Source organism: Erinaceus europaeus, chromosome 17, assembly GCF_950295315.1.
Source record: "Erinaceus europaeus chromosome 17, mEriEur2.1, whole genome shotgun sequence".
In the NCBI taxonomy this organism is placed as follows: domain Eukaryota; kingdom Metazoa; phylum Chordata; class Mammalia; order Eulipotyphla; family Erinaceidae; genus Erinaceus; species Erinaceus europaeus.
This window is the reverse complement of record NC_080178.1, coordinates 61826132-61840148: the sequence shown is the minus strand read 5'-3', so window position 1 is coordinate 61840148 and position 14017 is coordinate 61826132.

The following is a 14017-nucleotide window of genomic DNA, read 5'->3' as shown; positions in this document are numbered from 1 at the left end:
AAGGATGTCTGGAGCCAGGAGGGACTCCTGAGATACTCTGGGACCAGTTGCTGCCACATTTTTACTTGAGAAAACTGAGTCCCAGGGACAGGAAGCAAACTGACCAAAGCCACACAGCTAGTAAACTAATAAGCAAACTTACATGTGGTCTCAGCTTCACCAGCCTCAAGATGCATCAGGGCTTAGAGAACTAGTGTGTGTGTGGTGTGTGTGTGTGTGTGTGTGTGTGTGTGTGTGTGTGTGTGTGTGTGTACAGCATGGTGGCTCTCAGGCAGGCCTTGGATTACCTCCTCATGGTGCCCTTGGGTCACAGTCCTCTCCTTAGGACTGCTGTAGGCCCTGCTGCCTCTACCCACTCATTCACAGCCACTTCTGCTTGCAGATCTGCTTCTCCCAGGCCATGTCACAGCCCCTGGACAGGGGTCTCATCCATCTGTCCTAAGAATAATGGGCATCATTACCCCATCCTACTGTTGTCTCTGGGCATCCTGACCCAGCTGAGCAGGGGGAGCAGCTCTGTCACTCATTGCTCCATTCCTTTCTTTGAATAAATAGCAAGTGATTGCTTTGTGCTGGGGCACAGTGTGAAAAAAATTGGCCTTCAGAAAATTTACTTTAGTAGATGGAGGTAGACAACTGAATAAAAGGGTCTTTGCAGCCAGGGAGGTGGCTTCAAGGTAGAACTGAGGACTTGCATGCTTGAGGTTCTAGGTTTGCTCCCTGGTGCTACATATCCTGGAGCAAATTTCACTGTTTCCTTTTGTTTGTTTGTTTCTTTCTTTCTTTTTTATTTCTTTCTTTCTCTCTCACTTTCTTTCAATCTTTATTTATTTGTTGGATACAGACAGTCAGAAATCAAGAAAGAATGGGGATATAGAGAGGAAGAAAGAGAGACACCTACAACACTGCTTCACCATTTGCAAAGCTTTCCCTCTGCATGTGGGGACTAGAGGCTTGAACCTGGGTCCTTGTGCATTATAATCTGTGTACTCAACCAAGTGCACCACTAACCCCCTTTGTAAAATAAATCTTTTTATTTTATTTATTTATTTATTAAGATTTTTTAAAAATATTTATTTATTTCCTTTTTGTTGCCCTTATTGTATTTTATTTTTGTTGTTGCCGGGACTTCACCATGCCAGGCTGACTTTTTTTTTTTTTTTTCAGATAGAAAGAGAGACAGAGAGAGAGCAAGAAAGACACCATATCACTGAAGTTTCCTCCAATGTAGTGCAGCCTGGACTCGAACCTGGGTCATGTATATGGCAAAGCAGGTGCACTATCCAGGTGAATTATTTTGCTAGTCCAACAAATCTTTTAAAAATGTATGTATGTTAGCAAGTCTGATAGAGTCCCCAAGAAGGAAGGGGATCTCTGGGGAGAGTGGAATACTGGAAACCAAGGAAGATAGGGGACCGAAGGAGTTTAGCAGGCAGAGCCTGATACTGCTGGTCACCAGCCAAGACTGGAGTGAGTGGCCAGGGAGGGGCTCAGAAAGTGAAGCGTGAGACTTACAAACATGAGGCTCCAGTTTGATTCCTGCCACTGCATACACTCAGCAGTGCTCTAGCCTCTCTTATTTTCTCTGTTTTATAAACATAAATGTTTTTTATTTAAATTGTTTTAAATTTTAATTTAAAATTAAATTAAAAATTAATCGACTAAAACTTAAAACTTCATTTATTAACACGAGAGACATATTAGAGAGAAAGTGAGCCACAGCATCACTCTGGTATCTGTGATACTAGGGATCAAATTCAGGACCTCAGCCCTGCAAATCTAGTGCTCTATCTACTTAGAAACTTCTGGACCACTAAGCAAATATTTTTAAAAGAGAATAAGAGAGATGACCCAGGAGGTGGCACAGTAGTAGAATTCTGGACTTATACGCATGAAGTCTTGAATTCAATTCCTGGTATCACTTACGCCAGAGTAATATTCTGGTTCTCTCTGTGTATATCTCTTGCATAAAATGAATAGAAATAAACGTAGAGATTTAACTACTGCAGAATATATACCTGAAAGCAGGATTACACTGGAGTTTGCAGTTCCAGATGCTACCAGGATGCTGGCTAGGCTTCCCTGGATTGAAGACCCCACCAATGTGTCCTGGAGCTCAGCTTCCCCAGAGACACACCTTACTAGGGAAAGAGAGAGGCAGACTGGGAGTATGGACCGACCAGTCAACGCCCATGTTCAGCGGGGAAGCAATTACAGAAGCCAGACCCTCTACCTTCTGCAACCCTCAACGACCCTGGGTCCATGCTCCCAGAGGGCTAGAGAATGGGAAGGCTATCATGGGAGAGGGTGGGTTATGGGGATTGGGTGGTGGGAATTGTGTGGAGTTGTACCCCTCCTACCTTATGCTTTTGTTCACTAATCCTTTCTTAAATTAAAAATTTAAATAAAAAAAAATAAAAAAAAAAAATAAACGTAGAGATTTCTGTGTCTCTTGCCTCCCAGCCAGTCCTAGCTGTCCAGAATTATGGACTAAAAGCACATTCCAGACTCTTACTCTGTGACCCTGGGACTAATGTTCCCAGCAAGAGAAGAATATAAGCAAAACAGCTATGTATGACTTTTGGGGAGTACCCCCTGAAGAGAGAGGTATGTACTTGGAATATGGATGTGCTTGTTGGAACTCCAGCTGCCATCTTGGCCTTTGAGGATGAAGATCACAACCCAGGACTAGAAGAGCCATGAGTTGAAGTGTACTCACAGACTCAAGTAAGCTGATCCATGTCATGTCTGGATCATGTAGTCTCAGATTTTTACTGAAAGAGAAATAAACACACTTTCTGACTGAAGTCAGAACAGTTCTGGGGTGTTGTCACTCCAGAACTTAGTCCTACAATGATACCACATTTTTCCTTTTTTTTTTTTCTTTTGCCTCTGGGGTTATCTCTGGGGCTTAGTGCTGGCACTATGAATCCACTGCTCTCGGAGGCCAGGAGGTCTTTCTTTTTTTGTTGGACAGAACATAGAGGAATTGAGGGAGCTGGGCGGTAGCGCAGTGAGTTAAGCACACATGGCACTAAGCACAAAGACCAGCGTAAGGATCTGGGCTTGAGCTCCCAGATTCCCACCTGCAGGGGGATCGCTTCACAGATGATGAAGCAAGTCTGCAGGTGTCTTTCTCTCCCCCTCTCTGTCTTCCCCTCCTCTCTCGATTTCTCTCTGTCCTCTCCAACAACAATGATGGCAGCAGTTACAACAACAATAATAACAACAACAAAGATAAAACAACAAGGGCAACAAAGGGGGAAAATGGCCTCCAGGAGCAGTGGATTGGTAGTGCAGGCATCGAGCCCCAGCAATAACTCTGGAGGCAAAAAAAAAAAAAAATTCTGGATGCAGCAATCCTATGAGAAGAGGATTCCTTTGGAAAAAAGAAAGAAATTGTGAGGGGAAGGGGAGATAGAGAGGGAGAAAGATAGACACTTGCAGAGCTTCTTCACCACTTGTGAAGTGCCTCCTCTGTAAGTGGGGAGCCGAGGGCTCAAACCAGGATCTTTGATTGGGGTCCTTGCACTCAGTACTACGTGTGCTTAACTGGGTGTATCACTGCCTGGCCCTTCCACCCTTTTCCTAAACCACCTCATCTTCCTAATCATGATAGCCTGTCAGTGAACATGACCCATATCATTTTAGAGCAGAGGGAAGGAAGCACCAGGGTTCTGGGCAAGTAGTCTAAAGCTACCCAGCTAGTGCAGGGGTTGTGGGTGTAAGTCCTAACTCTCTAATCTGTCTGCCATCTTTGGGGGCCCTGCCCAAACTAATCTACCTGTATGCACCAGACTAGAGGGACTAACAACTTCTGGTTTTCTCAGAAGACCTTCATCATGTCCTGGAAACACCTAGGAGGAACTGATGTGGGAGTCTGCTACAGAGTGACAACTGTCCTTGTTTTAGCACAGGAAGTCCAACACCCCTTGATTCTGAACAAACTGGGACAAGTAATCAATTTAGAGCTATGGTCCACTGGGACCCTTTGGATACCTAGGCCCTGAGCCCTTCCAACCTATTGATTTCCAAGTATTTGTTCTCTCCTCTGAGAGCTACCATCTGGGCTATAAGCCTTGGGGTTTGGCTAGCAGCCATATCAGGGAAGGAGGGCATCTCTGCCCCTCTTCCCACCCAGACTCCATCTTGGAGGGGCCACAAGCAGCAGACATTGATGGATGGTCACAGAGAGAACAAGTCAGCTATCTTCCCAGCACCCTCTCCGGTACTGTAAGTCTCATCAATTTGATCTGGGGCCCATATTCAGCATAGGAGCCTATGTAACCTCTGCATCCCTGTAGGTCCAAGCTTGCATTCTGTGGTCATGAGTAGGAATGTTTCAAGCTGCCTCAGTTTCAGGACCCATCTTCCTCAAGTGGTAAACAGCCTCCCTTCGGAGGATGGAACATTCTCTACCATTGTTGATCCATATTGATGGCAAGGTCCTATTGGGGGCCCACAAAGGGGTCCACTATGTTGTTCCTGATGGAGATGACCAGTGACAATGGAGAGGGGTCCAGGCCCATCATGTCTGTGTGGGAATCCCAGGACTCCCCGACTAGGGCCCCAGATGATGTGGTGGCCTGATAGTGACTAAGGAGTCATCATTTAAGTATGCCAGTCTCTTGTCCTTATTCAGCTTTTTGTAGTCCTAACTTTGGTTAAGGTCAGCTTTGGAGTGACTGAGGGAAGTGCAATAGGAAGTAGGTGAGGAGGGTATTTAGGTCTAAGCAGAAACTATTTTATTAGGTGTCTTTAGGTCTTTCTGCTTGCTTACTTCATGACTCACTGCTGACTATTGTGAACTTTTGCTTTCAGGTATATATTATGCCCTAAATTAATGGATACATGTGTATATGCCCTGTCTCATGGGACCTGGTCTATATCTAGGTTTGGGGGCTTTGTTAGGAAGTGAACCACCCGAAATGGAATTAAGGAGTCCTATGAGAAAGGAAAGGTCTCACCCACTTAATGAGGCTCAGGTTGACATTCCACACCTGAAGTCTCTGGACACAGTCTGAAGTGAAGCATGCCAATGTGGTACTCATTGCATTTGTTGGGTTGGGATCAGCAGATGCAGTATCAGTTGGTATAAACTGAGAGAAGCATGTAGGAAAGTGAGCCCCACCCTAGAGGTTCCAGGACTGGGGGAAATATGGGCTTTCTAGAGGAAGCAGGAGGTTCCTGCTATCTTAGGGTTTAAGAAGACAATAGATAGTTATTGCTATAATCAAACTATGTGACAATTGGGTTAACTTTGGAAATTCCATTGTTAGGACTTGCTATATCATACATGACCTCACCATAATTTGTGTTCTTTTATGCTATTTACTTATAGCTGTATCTTATAAAATAACACCACTGGTTGCTTCTGTTCTCCCTGATCTAAGCTTTTAGGAGGGTCAGCATTTCAAAGAACAAGTCATTATTAGATATGTATTAACCCTTTGAGCCCACTATTAAAATTCAGTCTGATTACCAATTTGAAGTCTTAAGTGCTTAGATTGAAGGAACATATACTCAGCCTATGGTCTGTGCATTAAAAAATTTGAGATATTCAATCAATTTTCCCCTCTCATATTAATCAAATAGTTATTTATGAGACTACAAGTTAATAGGAGCGCGCATCAACACCATTACCACTATCAAAAGACTGTGTCCCACCCCCCACCCCACCCCAGTGAAGCTAAACATCTACTCTCACCCTCTACTCAGAGATTTTTTTAAAAATATTTTCCCTTTGCTCAACAAATTGATTGGCTTTGTATGTTAACTCTCTTTTCAATCACCAGGTTCCAGATGCCACCAGGATGCTGGCTAGGCTTCCCTGGATTGAGGACCCCACCAATGTGTCCTGGAGCTCAGCTTCCCCAGAGACACACCTGACTAGGGAAAGAGAGAGGCAGACTGGGAGTATGGACCGACCAGTCAACACCCATGTTCAGCAGGGAAGCAATTACAGAAGCCAGACCTTCTACCTTCTGCAACCCTCAACGACCCTGGGTCCATGCTCCCAGAGGGCTAGAGAATGGGAAGGCTATCATGGGAGAGGGTGGGTTATGGGGATTGGGTGGTGGGAATTGTGTGGAGTTGTACCCCTCCTACCTTATGCCTTTGTTCACTAATCCTTTCTTAAATTAAAAATTTAAATAAAAAAAAATATATTTTCCCTTTTTGTTGCCCTTGTTGTTTTATTGTTGTTGTAGTTATTATTGCTGTCATTGTTGTTGGATAGGACAGAGAGAGAGATGGAGAGAGGAGAGGAAGACAGAGAGGAGGAGAGAAAGATAGACACCTGCAGACCTGTTTCACCGCTTGTGGAGTGACTCTCCTGCAGGTGGGGAGGCTCAAACCGGGACCCACGTGTGCTTAACCCGCTGAGCGCCCGACCCCCCACCCCGAGGTTTTTTTTTTATTGTTGTAGTTATTATTGTTGTTGTCATTGATGTCGTCATTGTTGGATAGGACAGAGAGAAGTTGAGAGAGGAGGGGAAGACAGAGAGGGAGAGAGAAAGATAGACACCTGCAGACCTGCTTCACCGCCTGTGAAGAGATTTTTTTTAAAGAAAACAGGGGCACAGCACAGCGGTTGAAGGTCCAAGTCTGACCTCTCCCATTTTTGAGCTCTAGGTCTTAAATGTTCCAGCTGAGACTTTGGTAAGAAAGTGTCCTTTGTAGGACTTCCAGTGCACAATTAAAATACTTAAACAGTTATTGAGAATTTCAAGATGACATCATCAGGACATAAAGCCAAACCCAATGGGCTGGGAGGTGGTGCAATGGATAAAGCACTGGATTCTCAAGCATGGAAGTCCCAAATTCAATCCCTGGCAGCACATGTCCCAGAGTGATATCTGGTTCTTCCTTTCTCTCCTCCTATCTTTCTCATTAATAAATAAAATCTTTTAAAAAAAAAAAGCCAAACCCGTTAAATCTGCATTTAACATTGTCTGATTAAGGAAGGGAAAACCAGTCATAGTCCTAAAAAAAGCTGACTTTCAGATAAGCAAAACATAATGTTTGAATACACACGTGTTCCACTCAGTATCTGCAATAAAAGCCATTTTCTATTTCTGTAATGTTTAATTTTAATCGGGCACTCTGTATTTTATCTGGCAACCCCACCAGATAGGGTCTGCTGCCTCCTCATTACCTGGGACTTCCAGGAGGATGGTTCTTGTAGTTTCAGGCTGCTTCAGAATCACCTGGAGAGGCTTGTTAAAAGTCACATGGCTGGGGGTGGGGGTAGATAGCATAATGGTTATGCAAAGAGACTCTCATGCCTGAGGCTCTGAAGTACCAGGTTCAATCCCCTGCACCACCATAAGTCATAGCTGAGCAGTGCTCTGGTAAATAATATATCTATATATTTATATATCTATATCTATATCTATCTATATCTATATCATCTATGAAAAAGGAAAAAGTGAGGCAGGGCCTCACTTACATCATAATTCTGGAGTGGAGCCCAAGTTTCTTGGTTTTGACAAGTTCCAAGGTGATTTTGATGCTGCTGTTCCTGGGCTCACATTCTGAAAGTCAATGCTGTGGGAGCTGGTTTACCCTATGAAGACCCTAAAAGGACACCGAAGAGCACGATGACCCACAAATGGCCACCAGAGGGCAGAAGTTCCCATTCGTCTGGCCTCAGGCCCCGCCTGCTGCCTTGGAGCTGAACTTCAGTCCTTGCTGAGAGTTCTGAGCTTTTACTCTGTACTTAATTCTGTCTGGGGCTCTGGGAGAGAGTGACAAAGGCCTGACTCAGACTCAGTGCATGCTCTTGAATTCAGGCCAGGCTGAGGCTGCCTGAGCAAGGCACAGTACCCTGAGTAGGGAGAAGAGGAGGGAGAAGCATTTTGGGCAATGGAAGCCACAAGCAGAAGATAAACTGCCTTCCTGGGGAATCAGGAAAGCTGCAGGAGCAGTGCCTGGGTAGGGGGAGACTTGTGGCGATTTGTTTGCCTGCATGGTTGTTGGGATTGAGAGGCTGAGTTAGAACCTGAGGGCCACAGGGAACCCCTCCCCCAAGGGGTTAATAATTAAGGGCTTTTTTTTAAAGGTTTATTTACTGGGATTGGAGAGATAGAAAAATGCAAAAGATTTTCCTGCCTGGGACTCCAAGGTTCCAGGTTCAATCCCCAGCACCACCATAAAGCCAGAAGCTGGCATATATATCAGAGACAGGGAGAAATTGAGAGGGAAGGAGGAATATAGAAAGGGACAGGAGAGACACCTGCAACCCTGATTCACCACTCGTGAAGCTTCCCCCTGAAAGTGGGGACCAGGGGCTTGAACCCGGGTCCTTGCGCACTGTAATGTGTGCACTTAACCAGGTGCACCACCACCCAGCCCCTCTCCCTATCATCTATCTATCTTTTTCTCTGTATCTTTTTCATTAAAAATAAATTAAATATTAAATATGTATTTATTTACTAGTGAGAAAGAAAAATAGCAAGAGGGAGAACCATAGCAATACTCTAGCTCATGCTTAGGGGTCCAACACTCTCTCCACCATGCCACTTCTGGGCTATTCCCTCTGAGGGCTTCAATGAGATATGTGTTAGCATGATACCCTAGAGTTGGTGTAGGGAGGAACCAAAGGCTCAGAGCAGTGAGGAGGCTTGTCAGGGCAGTAACAGCCTCTCACTCTTTCATTCATAGCCTTGACAGCATCAGCTTCTGTGAGTCCACTCCTGGGTTCTGGGTGCTAGCACTTTGTACTGACCAAGACAAACAGCTCCTGTCCCTAGAGAGAGCTCATCCATCGGCCAGTGGCACAACCAAGTGACAGCTGTGGCCCCTGTGGTTGAGTACAAGGGATCCCAAGGAAGTCACATGGAAGGGTCTGGGTGGAGGTGGGGGTGAAGTGGTGGGAGGTCTCTTCCAGAAATGCCCCTGACCTGGGCATCCCAACCTTGAAAGCACAGATGCCTCATTCAATCAGGCCCTGGCACCCTCCCCACCACAGCCCAGGGCTAACAATATGGCCATTGAAGGCTGCTTGCAGCTCTGGAGGCCCAGCCTTTCCTGCCCCCATCCTCCCTCAGCCATACAATCCTGGCCTTCATCAGGGGAGAAAGAGCAGGATTATGTGCAGGGTGCAGGTATCAGAGGCAGGGCTCGCTCCTCCCATGGACTCAATCTGGCTGCTCTGCTCCAGGTGAATGCCCAGACAGGCCCCATCTTTGTCCTTCAGTGGATCTAGGGCTGCCATTCAAAGAGCCTGAAGGGACTGTCAACTAGAAGTGTGTGTGTGTGTGTGTGTGTGTGTGTGTGTGTGTGTGTGTGTGTGTGGTGGGGGGGTGCTTTTAGTTGACAAAAGGATGCTGTGGAGGAGGGTCATGTATACTTAGGGTTTTTAGAATACATCATATGCATCTGCAGAGGTGGACATGGCTCCACGATTGAGGGTCAATACGATCAAGTTAACTGGAGCATTACTTTTTGGAAGGCTGGCCTTTTGCTGCTCCAAGGACATGCCAAGTACATTCTAGCCTCTGGGCCTTTGCACATGCAGCTGCCTCTGCTTGAGGTGTTCTCCATGCCCAGTTCTTCATGAGGTTGGCTTTTGTGGTAGGTAGAATGACTACCAAAAGAATGCCCATGTCCTCCTCCCTAAGATGCTCACCTTACACAATAAAGGGAGAATTACAGATGTGACTACATTCCAGATTTTGAAGAATAAATATATCCTGGAGGCCCAAAAGGATGGCAAGAGTTCTTATAAGGGACATGTGTGCCAGAGTCACGGAAAGTAATGAAGAAGCACAGGTCAGGGAAAGAGAGAGAAGCTCCATAAACAGTGGAGTGGTGCTGTGGTATCTCTTCATCCCTTTCATTCCCTCTTGATCTGTTTCCAGCTGAAATAAAACATTGAATAGGCACAAGGTCCCCAGTGTGTGTGTGTGTCTGTGTGTGTCTGTGTGTATACCTGAGAATATTACTAGTATGATTACTGTAGTTATGGTGTTCCCATTAATTGTTTCCAAAGCCATGGGCCTCATTTTCTCCACCTCTACAAGTCTTCCTATGCTTTGTGTGGACTCCTCAGTCTCCAGCAGCCTCCTCCAGAAAGCTTACTCTGCTCCTCATCTCTGGAAGGGTGGGTATTGTAGAGCTGGGTGGCCCTCTGCCTCCTCCCCTTGGTTATACCCTGACATTCTGCATGAGCCCCAGTTGGTAAAGGATTTATTTGCTTCCCTGTTCCCAGCACAGAGCCTGGCTCCAAATACATGTTTGGGAAAAGCTGGTTTTGACTGCAAGTGAGTGAAGGGCCCACTGTGTTTGGAATTCTAGGTCAACGTGGTGTTTTTGTGCGAAATCTCTAGAAGGTTCTTAGTTAAACCCCTCTAAGGGATAGCACTTTAGCAAAACCAATCTAAAAATGTCCATGTGCAGACACTGGACCTACCTTTTCCTTGGATACACATAACACTGCATCTCCAGCCCCAGCCCTGGGGGGGGGGGTGCTGGACAGAACTTGGGGGTAGGCTAGAAAAGTATCAGGGATATTTTTTATCTAGACACCTTGTGTCTGGGTACAGCCACGAGCTAAGCTTGTAACTTCAGGTGTTCTGGTCAGGCTTCTTGCCTTGTCCTTGGGACTAGACCTTGGGGTTTAGATCTGTGTCTAGGACCCTTTCTGGCACTCAGTCCTGCCCTTAGAAGCCTTCTAAGACTTGAGCCCTATATGAATAAACCTTAGGAAACTGCCAGGGGGTCCCTGAGTCATGGGACACCCTCAGACCTGGCTGCCACCTGACCAGTTCCCCTTCTTTGTCCTCACACTGAGGCTCAGGCAGGGTTATAACAAAGGGTCCACTTGGAGGTCATATGCAAGGGTTTTGGATGACTCTGTATCCTGGGCATCAGCCTCAGACTCCTCTTGTTTGATTCAGTTGGCTGTGGTAGACAGAACTCCAACCCTTAATCCAGGGATCCTAGCTTCTAACCCAGACCCATTCATTCTCTGGCTGTTAGTGGCTCTGTTGCCTCCTCTCAAATCATACTCTGGAAGTGCTTCCCTCTCAGCAGAAAAAGGGTGATCTCTTCATACACAGTGGGCATCAGTGAAGGTCTGCTCCTTCCCTTGTGGGCCTGGCTTTGGTGCCCAGACTGACCAGCTGTACCCTTGGTGCCCCCTGTTCTGTGTAAGTACCATGTGCTGATTGCGCTACTGGAGTTCCTGTGCCCCCTGTTCTGCTTGAGCCCTGGCTTCTGAGTTAGTTTATTTTCACAACTCTGTCTCACCTAAAGAGAGGGAAACTCATGTCCGAGGGCTCAGAACCACAGTCAGGCAGAACAGAGGCTGGATCCAGGGCCTGGCTTACCCCTCTATTTCATCTGGTCTTACAAGATGTGGGGGGTGGGGAGGTTGGCTCCAGGGACAGCTGGAGTGTGGCATCAGCTGTGAGTCTTCCCCAAAGAAGAGGGGGGGGGATATGAGGTCAGACTCTGGGAGTGTTTGCTCCAGAGTCAGAGCAGAAAAGCAGACCCAGAAAAGGGCCTGGCAGCCCCAGCTTGTAGAGGGCTGCCTCCAGCCTCCCCACCTCCTGCTTAGCTGGAACCTCTGGGCAGCAGCCAACACAGCTGCATCCCCTCAGCCAGGCCTGCAATGATAGGCCCACGTTGTGTCAGCCTGGCCTGTCTCTGAGCTCCTCTGACTGCCAGCCAATGGGGCCAGGCCGAGTGTACAGACCCCTATGGTGGCCCACCCACTGGCCACGGAGGTCAGGTCCTCCCTCAGCATTCCCAGGGAAGGAGGAGGAAAGGAGAGCTCCAGGCCCTGCCACATACAGAGGCTCTTCCTCCATCACCACCCCCACTCTGCCCAAGCCTGGCCCAGTCCCCTCTGCCTGGGCTGCTCCTCTCACTTCCTACACTACATTGCCATCTCCAGTCCAGCTCTCTCCCAGGTACCACACACCTACAGAAAGGAGTACTCAACATCTCCCAGAATCTGTCTCAGGAAGGGACCATCTGCCAGCTGTCCACCCAGCTGGATACTGGAGAGATCATCTTCCTCTTCTTCAGGACCTTGTTCCCCTATTTGCCTGCACCACCCGGTATCTCTCCCACACCTGCCCCATACACACACACTTACACACAGTCACATGGGCTCTCCAGTCCTGACACACTCCTTTTTGCCTTGGTCATTTCCCTTGCAGCAAGCAAGCAGAGAATTCTTTTTCCTTTTCTTTCTTTCTCTCTTTCTTTTTTTTTTTTTTTTTTATTTTTTGTTGTTGATATTGCATCACCCTGATTCATCTTTTCCTGATAGAGATATAAGGTGTGAAAGCAAAACACCACAGCCCTAAAGCTTCATTGAACCTGGGATATGCACATGACAGAACAATACCCTCCCAGGTGAGCTTAGACCAGCTCTTTACTAGTTATTTATTTATTTATTTATTTATTTTGCCACCAGGGTTTTTTCTGGGCCTTGGTGCTTGTATCACTCTACTGTTCCTCACAACAGTTGTTTACTTTTTCCTTTTCTTTGGTAGAGGGTAAGATATGGAGTGGGAGAAGGGAGAGAGGAGAGACACCTACATTACTGCTCTACTGTTTGTGAAGCTCTCCCCCTTCAGGTGGGGACTGGGAACTTAAACTTACTATATGAAGCAATACATACTATTAAACCAGAGGTGAAAATAAATATAATGTGTATTTTTACTTCCAAAGATGCATAATCTTCAGACACCTATGAGGATTTCCTTCTGGATTTTTTTTTTTTTCCCACCAGAGTTATTGTTGAGCTTGGTACTGGCACTAGGAATCTAGTGGCCATTTTTTTCATTTCTTTTTTCTTTCCTATTTTTATTTGACAGGACAGAGAGAAATTGAGAAAGGAGGGGAGATGGGAGTAGGCAATGAGATATCTGCAGAGATGCTTTGCTGTTCACGAAGTGTTTTCCCTGGGTCCTTGCACACGGTGGTGTGTAGACTTAACCAGGTGTGTCACTGCCTGGCCCCCTTCTTTCTGGCATTTCTTCTTTCTTTCTTTCTTTCTTTCTTTCTTTCTTTTTTTTAAAATAAATATTGTACACAGATCTTTACCTTTCTATTAAAACACATCCATTAAAAAATAAACCTTTCCAAACAACAAAAGGATTTACAAATTAAGAGGAAATCACTGGCACATGAGCACTGACTTTTTTGCTGCAATATTGTGGCCCTCCTTCTACACATCTGTACCACAGAGAGTTCTCGAAACCATGCAGTTGCAGACACTGCTCCATTTTGCAGTCCATCTGCTATTTTTTTTTTATGTCTAGGAATAATGTGACCTCCTCTTCACTATAGTTGCCACTCGACCATGTTCTACTAATGCCAACTCCACTTCTGGGCCTGCTCACATAAAATCGGGAGTCGGGCTGTAGCGCAGCGGGTTAAGCGCAGGTGGCGCAAAGCACAAGGACCAGCATAAGGATCCTGGTTCGAACCCCGGCTCCCCACCTGCAGGGGAGTCGCTTCACAGGCGGTGAAGCAGGTCTGCAGGTGTCTATCTTTCTCTCCCCCTCTCTGTCTTCCCCTCCTCTCTCCATTTCTCTCTGTCCTATCCAACAACGACGACAACAACAATAATAACTACAACAATAAAACAACAAGGGCAACAAAAGGGAATAAATAAATAAAATAAAATATTTTTTTTTAAAAATCCTCACAGTGCTCTATTATATTTATCAGTACCTCTATTTATAAGAAAAGAGGTGAACCTGAACAATTCAAACCTGCAGTGCTAAAGATTAGCTGCATTTAATACCAGAAGCTGCTAGAGGAGTCCTGGGAGAGGGGAGATGCAGAAGGAAGGTAGACCCCTCAGTTCACCCTGAATACAATGTATTCTTTCTCCCACAAAAGCTGAGCTATTGTCCTAAGAAGGGCTCTGCCCAGAGACATTGAGATCTGCACTTGTAAACTAGCTTGTCTGATGACTTGAGAGTTCCTGGGGCCCTACAAGGGATTGGAGCCAGAACCATAGGTTGGGCCCTGCCCCAGTTTCCTGGGGCTC